This window comes from Coffea arabica, chromosome 1c (assembly GCF_036785885.1).
Source record: "Coffea arabica cultivar ET-39 chromosome 1c, Coffea Arabica ET-39 HiFi, whole genome shotgun sequence".
NCBI lineage: Eukaryota > Viridiplantae > Streptophyta > Magnoliopsida > Gentianales > Rubiaceae > Coffea > Coffea arabica.
The window spans coordinates 52,044,482-52,052,827 of NC_092310.1; the positions used below are offsets into that span (position 1 = coordinate 52,044,482).

General features: G+C 35.7%; 1 long non-coding RNA gene across 1 annotated transcript; it reads left to right on the forward strand.

The window, feature by feature from the left end:
• The first annotated feature begins 4,516 nt into the window (after nt 1-4,516).
• LOC140035538 (uncharacterized) lies at nt 4,517-8,346 on the forward strand. The gene is made up of 2 exons (XR_011839716.1): nt 4,517-4,837; nt 4,983-8,346. It is a non-coding gene; the product is annotated as an uncharacterized lncRNA (long non-coding RNA).

Here is an 8,346-nt window from a genome sequence, read left to right on the forward strand (position 1 = left end):
TAGAAAGAAATTGTTGGTGTGATCTGACCAACAATCAAGAGTTACTGACAGATTTTTTTTTTTTTTTTTTTAAAAAAACAGAGTTACTGACAGAAGGCACATCAGAGTGTACGGAAATGGGACCATCCTTCAGGTGGAGAATCTAACACCAATAATAATTTTCTACTCTCTTCTTCTCTGTTCGGAGTCCAGACGCAAGCAATCGCCAGTCGGTTATGTTATATTCAGGGTTCGCTGTCGCATTCAAGCCTTCATCTCCCATCATCATTCACAAAGTATATATATAATATAAAATAGTGCTCTGATAAAATTCTATTAAGCCTTTTTCCATTTTTCAATCACCTGTCCTTAACTTAGCTTGGGAGCTAAGGTAGGCGCTATATGGTGCAGTAACATTCTTCCCGTTTGCTGAAATTTTTCTTAGCGAAATAGAAGATTATTTGAAAAAATTATTTAAAATAATACTGTCTATAATACTTTTTTGATATAATATATATAAGATAAAAAAATAATTAAAATTATGTTTATAATATAAACAGAACAAAATTTAATTTAATTTTCTTATTATTTTGAAAATCTTGATAACCAAATCCAACATTCAAGGGCATTCAAGTTCAAAACAACCTAACCTTAATTTCTTGTTGATGCCATAATTGTTTCATGTCCATAAATCTCTATCATTATTAACCGATTTTTTTTTTTTGGTCGCTGTCTCCGGTCCTTTTTTTTTTTTTTTTTTTTTTCTACATTGACGTGAATAAACACAAATTTCTACATTGACGTGGATAAACACAAATAGAATATATGACATATTTATTTCATAAGAAGTAATTTCCCACACTGTCAATGTAAATTTTTTTTACACTTTGTAGTTGTTGATGCAAGACACATATAACTTCTATTCAATATTATAGCCTTTTTCATGTACGGCGGCATGCATGATGCATCTGGACTCGCTCTTATAATTTTTTTCTGTTTTCTTTTATTGATTGCACGTGGATAAAAGTGATGGAATTAGGGATTCGGAGGGTGAAAGGGATTTATATTTTCAAAGAAAATTAGAAAGCCAAAAAACACTTGCAATTATCAAGTAAGAGAAAAGATCGAAAAATTATTTACTTGCATTACAAACTCATTTTTTAACACATCTTTTTAACAACCTTTTTATCTTACATACATCACATCGTAAAAGTACTCTAATAATTATTTCAAATAAACTCCCATCTAAATACACTCAATAATGGTTCACCTGTTGTTGGTGTGCTAGAACATCATTTAACTAAGATCCATAGTTAAATCGTGTGCTAATTATACAAACGAGTCTTCCTGTTTGCCCAATTGGTAGAGTTGCTCTCTTGTGCATTTATCGTTTTCTTTTAACAGCACTTCTAGGTTTTAGATTCTGTATCCTTGGGTTGGGCATCTACTTTCTTGGAATACGCTACTGAGAAACAAGGCAACCCAGAGAAATAAGAATAAGGAATGCCCTATCGGAAACAAGAGAACCCAAAGAAATAGAAATAAGCTTTTACTGTTTTTTTTTTTTAAAAAAAAAGAATAAGCTATATTGCTGGTAATTTCCAATCTGTCCATTTGAGAAACTGGAATTTTTTACATAGCAATTGCGAAGTACAGAAGTAGAAGGAAGAATGAAGGCGGGAGGAGCATTAATTATGAACACTGACGCGCTTGAACCTGAGAGTAGGAACGGGCACGGCAACAAGGGAGGAGAGCGACCAGCAGCAGCAGTAGGAGGCAACTAAGTGACTGGTCGGGACTGAGCACACTAACCTCAAGAGCTCATGGAAATGAGAAAGTCCGACATGCACAAGTATTTGCTGATTAGTGACAATAATTTTTTTTCCTTTTTTTTTTTGTGGTGAATTTGGGTATGTACACATAAACTACAAAGTCCCAGAACTTTAACCCCGGATTTGGGTTCCATTAGAAGAGTCAAAGTTACTGCTATATTTTACTGCTACGCTTTTTTCCCTTTCCCCCCCTTTTCTGTGAAGTGTTGATTGCAAAGTGGAACCCTTCCAAACTCAAGAATCTAGAGAGTCAACTGCGTTAAGTTTGCCATGATTTCTCCCATGTTGCAACAAAAAAAATTTCGAGGATCCAACGCTCCTGTAGCCTCTGACTCTGAGCACTAATAACTTAGAGAGATTGGACAAAATAAGAGTTTCCCACTAGGTAAGGATACGATAAATTAGGCACCATGTCATCTTTTTTCAATCTTGCAATAAGTATGCTTGATCGCATTAAGACTTGTTTGGAGAAACACGAATGAGCCATCAAAGTTTCATCACCTTACCACGGTATTTTTTTTGAACATTTTACGTTTTTACAGTACATGGACTTGTTGGGTAGAAATGCACATACTATGGTTCACAAACATCTTCTTTTTTTTTTTTTTTTGGTAAAATCCCTAGGACGGTTGCCAATTCAACTGTTTTGAAACGATTTTTTTTTTGAATGTACATTCATATTTTTTTAAGATGTAAATCACTTTATAAAACAAAAAATAAATATAAAATAAATTTTTTGTGAGACCCATATATATATATATATATATATATATATATATATATATCATTAAAAATGATATGACACACAATTTTTTTGGGGCCAATCTTAGCCCTTGACATTTCAAAGATAGTTATTGTAGCCACTGTCCCTGTCCCGCTCTTTCCCTGTCCACGTTCCACTTCACTTGTGTAATTGTTTCGGACACTTGATTTGACCATGATTGAGAATCCTGGTCCATGCTTAATGTAGACGTCAAATTTTGTGGTTAACCAGGAACTCTGTTACCTGGATTTAAGCCAACGAACAAATTTTACCTTGCGACATTTGTCACCGACTACACGGAAACATGAAGAAGAACCCTAATCAATCCATATGCCAATGAAGAATTTGACAATGAAGAATTTGATCTCATCAGGTATAAGGCAAGAGGGCTAGCTTTTTGCTGTCCAACGTATGACTAGCATTTTACTATCCAATAACATTAGAACTCTGTCTTAGACTGATTTACTAAGTTTGAAACAAAAATACTAGGATGGACATTGCGTGAAATACTAGTACAACTTGCCTTTAAGAAATTGAAATATAGGACTAGACAAGCCAAACAAGAGTATTCACTTTTGGTGTGGAGAAAATCCCATCACTGTTAAATTATGCAACATTTAAAACTGGATATGGAGTGGCAAGAATGAACTGTCAGAAGTTTGCACTAAAGCTGCCATGTTCCTAATTTTGATCATAAGAAAATTAGGGTTTGGAGGAGATGGTGATGTATAACTAAAGTCATGTTGTAGCCTCATAATACAACTAAGCACTGGCCAATCAGAATTAGAATTCAGACCAAAAATATGGAAAACAATAAACAAAAATTGATAAACAAACCTTAAAAATAATGTACTAATAGAAATTATTAGAGTACCATACCCATGTGATGGAGAAGGTTGAGTTAGATGATAAGTTAGGAAACTGTAACTAAGAGGTCACCTGTCAAAAAAACTGAGAGGTCCTGGTTTTAGATCTTTTGCTTACCCCAGAAAAAGAAAAAGAAAAAAAATTAAAGGAACCACACACATCATCTTATACCATATGTGTACTATATATATCTCTCTCCCTCCCTTCAACTAATGTCCCTCCACCCGCCACACAGCCTCCCCGCCCTGCCCAAAATTCCCCCCTTTTTCGTTCCTTCTACTTCATACGCTGTCTGTATATTTCTCTCCCACGCAGCACACGCGCACAAGAGGGAAAGCCATCCCTCAAGAGACACGCACAGATAGGCAAACTTGCGGAACAGAAAGTTGGACGGATGGCCGGAAAGATTGCTAGATCATTGTTTTTGCTCAAAATTTTCTTCTTGTTAACTTTTGCTGTTTTATTCTACTTATTGATGATTTTTCAACAGCTTTCTTACTTCCTTCTTGTCCTAAAACTTGGTCTAGAAAAGCAAGATTTCAGTCTTTTCCAAATCTACTAGAGTTAGTTTAATAACAACCTTTCTTCCTTCTTTTTTGGCTTTTTGCTTTTTGGATAGGCTGTTGAGCTTAGCTATCCAGTTGGTTTATGGATAGATTCTGTCTGGAAAATCCAATCAGTGGTCTGAACTAAAAACGGCAGCTCCTGCTGATGTTGATTCTGTGTTTGTTTTTCTTCTGGGATTTACTAAAACTTACCACGATCTGCAACAAAACTTTTTTTTATTTAGAGGGGAAAAATAGGGTTTTGTCTTGTTCTCGATCTTCTTAGTCTTCTGCTGCAGTGGTAGGAAAATGAGTTTCAGACAGTGGATTCTTGTTACTATTTGGTACCACCACGTCCACTACCAACTGGCCACATCAGCTCATACTCGTGGACTATTGATGACTTTCCCACTTCTCCACTACATTTCCTCTGCACATTGACATACTCTCCTTTATGTCTGCTGAACAAATTGATTTCAGGGGTTTTTTTTTTGGGGCCGATTTTTTTTTTTTTTTGGAGGGGAGGGGGCGGGGGCGGGGGGGGGGGGGTGTTGTGTTGGGGCCGAGGTCCTAATAGGGCTTATAAACTATTTAGATGATTTAGCTATGCATGGATGGATCGATTGACAGTTGTTGTTTGCGGGTGTAGCATCATCAAGATTCACATGCAAAGCCCAGGTGGTAAGCTGTGTTTTTAATTAAGTGTATTAGTCTATATATAATCTTACTGCTAAAGCTTTTTGGAGCTGAGAATCTTGATGATGCTGCATCGGCAATAAACGACTACATGAACATCAGGAAAAATCATGGTCACCAATATTACAGATCCCAGTTTGCATTGGATGAATAAGGTGTCCTACCACTTCTTTAATTGGAGTATAAATTTTTCCCAAAGTCGGCTTTTGCTATTTCTCGGTTGAATAGTATCGTCTTATTACAAATTAATGAACAGATTCTGGAATTCTGATTTATCCTCTTTGCTGTTCTCTTTTGCAGTTGTTAATAAAGGACTAGTGAAAGATCTAGATGGTCTATCAGTTGATGAATGTAGCATAGATCTGTGATTATTCTTTTTCCGTGCAGACAATGTGGAACAGTAAAAGTGATAATGGAAAGGAGTAGTTGAACATAAGTGTACTATGCTTCTTTGAGACGGGGAGAGATGGTGAGAGAGTGGTCTTGTTGAAGAAGCTGATTTATTGTACAAGGTACGAAATTTCTTAATTTTAAGTTTCTTTTTTAATTTTCTTTTCCTTTTTTGGCATGTTTGGCATAGACTCTCACTTGAACTCATTGTCCTGTTGCCAGTTAACACTTTTGCAATCTTCCTAGCTTCTAATGGTTTTCTTAATATGCAATTGCTATTAGTACACCAAAACTGGCCTTGGAGAAGAAAGCTGCTTTTTCTATATATGTGTGTTCTTCTCACAGGACTAAAATAGCAAAAAGCAGTTTTGAGTTTCTAAGTTTGGAGGTCTATTTCAGAGCTCAAACAGTTCAGCTTCAGTTATTTAATGGAGATTTTGCAAGTGGATTTTGTCCAATATACTCTTTGAAAATTGTAACTGATCTTCAAACTGTTCAATGTGCAAATCGTGGTGGGACTTGGAAGGACTATGTCATAATATTGTCACTGGGACTGCATGGGTTGGGTTTCTTTAACATCAATTCATGTAGGTGGACCAAGTCCTAGTGACATCTTGCAACTTGGCCACTCTTAAAATGGTACTCTCTTCTGAAAAATATTCAGTGCAACCCTTCCTCCTCACCACCCTCTTCAATAATACACTGTTAGTACTAGTACCCGAAATCTTCCCAATAATGTCTTCCCTTTCGATTGATCGCCACCCTTGAGTCTTGATAACGATGATTCAGACAATTCCATCAACTATATGAAGATTTGAGTGGTTCTAACACTATCAAACCACTGACTCATTGTACTTAGTGTCTAAATGAGCATATGTCCTTGCATGAAGCAATAAAGTCTACTACGTTTTAAATCTGATTTAAGCTAATAATACTATGATGATGAATGTAGTCATGGAATAATTTTTTTAAAATCATTTTAAGTCTTTAAGCTCCTTCTTTTTAGATGAGGATAGTCCAATGTCAAAACGTACATACCATGCTTATGTTTAATGGAGTATTAGCAAGAAGTAGGGGGACTGTAAAGTTTCTGTTTCCTGTGATCAATTAACCATTATAGCAGCCTACAACAATGCGTTCAAGTAGGTGCGTCACACTAAGTAGCTGTCTTCTCTCGTGCATTCTTTGAGTTACACTTATCCTTAATTGCCTTTGCACCAAACTCTTGTTTCTTAATTTTGTATTTGGGGGCCAAATTCATTTTAGATGGAGTCCGATTGTAAACATGGAGTTAATCATTTTCTGAGTTTCAGTTCTCCCCAAAAGTTTATTGTAATTGTAATTTGTTTCTATGTATTTGATTTTGCAAAAATAATTCTTGATGAGTCGTATTTTCACTTTGTCTGGTTCCAAAATTTCAACAATGCTCTAGTTGGCCAGTGACATTTCCGACTTGTCGGTGATGATTGTTGGTAAACAACAAAATCTCGTTACACTCAACTTTTCCTCCTAAAATAATTCGAATTGTAGTCACTTGTGAAGCATTCTTGTTTAAGATTCCTGACATTATTGACTTGCACAAAATTACTATTCCGGTGGGTGTTGTTTGATTCTCCTTGTGTTCAGTGTTGACAACCATCGGAATAGTAAATAAAACCAGCTCTTCCATGACATTATAATGTCAATTACGAATTTATTTGCCCTTGTTTTGTTCTTATTCGAGCAGTATTATCCTCTTGAATCTTTATTGAATTCCACATAAACGTGTAGTGTTGAAAACTTAACCTCCCTAGCTACTTACCATGATTGAGCAACTTTTTTACGTTTCCAGTTAAGGTATGCTGCTTTACATGTATGCCATCTCAAGGTACCTTCAGAAATTTCCAATTCATTATTTTGTGTTTCTGCTTGATGTTATTTGGTTAAACTGCCTCCAGATTCTAAGCTGGGTAAAACTTGGAAAAGATGAATAAAGGTAACTTCTTTTTTTCTTTTTTTAACTACATCACTTTTGTTTCCAACTCTTGGCATTACATATCGAAAGTAAAACAACATTTGCAGAACAGATGACTGTATTACTAGCCTTCATTCATGATGAATTGCATTTCAGCTGGAAACCTATAGATTCTGGTAATAAAGTTGGAAAATCCTTGGAGTGCAATTTTGTAAGACTAGAATACTTGGATTATGATATACATCTCTTTTATCTATACGCTGACTCATGATTATATGTATGAATACATTAGGTGGTACATCATGTAAATACTGCGAACCCTTTTTTTTTTTTGTCTCCCTGGAAATAGAATACTTCGATTATGATATGTACCCGTCCTCATGAATATATTGTTAAAACAGATTCATTTGAATGTAAATAGCTTGCGTGATTTCTGTTTTTGGCATAATGATGGTATTTGATCAACTTTGCATTTGTCCAACTTGCTTCCACTATTTGTTCTGAATGAATGACAGTGGAAGTTAGTGCACAACTCCAAAGAGTGTTGATCGCCTATGCCATTTTTCTCCCACTTTCAAACAAGGATAGAGATTTTCAACGTACGACCTGTTTCATTGCCTCTCCAACTGATCACTAATGACATGAGAATTTCCTTCACCAATCGTACAAATCTCACTTTAGTCGTAGTTGGCTATGGAGGAACTTCCGTTGTGTAGCGGAAAAGAGAACAGCAGAAAGTAATAGCCCACGCTTTACAATATGGGTTTCACCTGTGAAGCATGCAAACAATCTTGATGTACCAATCCAGAGATTTTCAGGCTAATTGCTGGGACTAATAGTTTGCTTGCTAGTATTTTATTCCGTTTCCCAGCACTCGTATTGGCATATATTTTCTTCATCTGTCATAACCTACATTTTATGGGACAAATATTTTCGTTACGGGGGAACAAATTGGCATGCACTTCAGATATAAAGATCCTTGGAAATGATTTGATCGTTAAGTGAAACGGATGATGCAATCATTGTAAAGATCGTCTTATGACGCATTATGAGCTTAACAGGTTTTTAGTTGGAGCATTTCCATTCATGAACCAAAAACCTAGCATTCGTTATCGATGGTTATCAGTTGTTGAGGAGACTGGGGAAATTTAACAGAAACTGAAAGTAGGTTTGTATCTTGTTCTCTGCTTCACCAAAACCTTGTTAGTCATTTTTTGGTGTTAGCATTTGCTGAAGGGGAACTACTTCAATGCTGAAAAAACAAGTATTTGTACTTTTTAAGCAGAAAATGAGGATCTTTAGTTCTTGGATTTCTGTAAA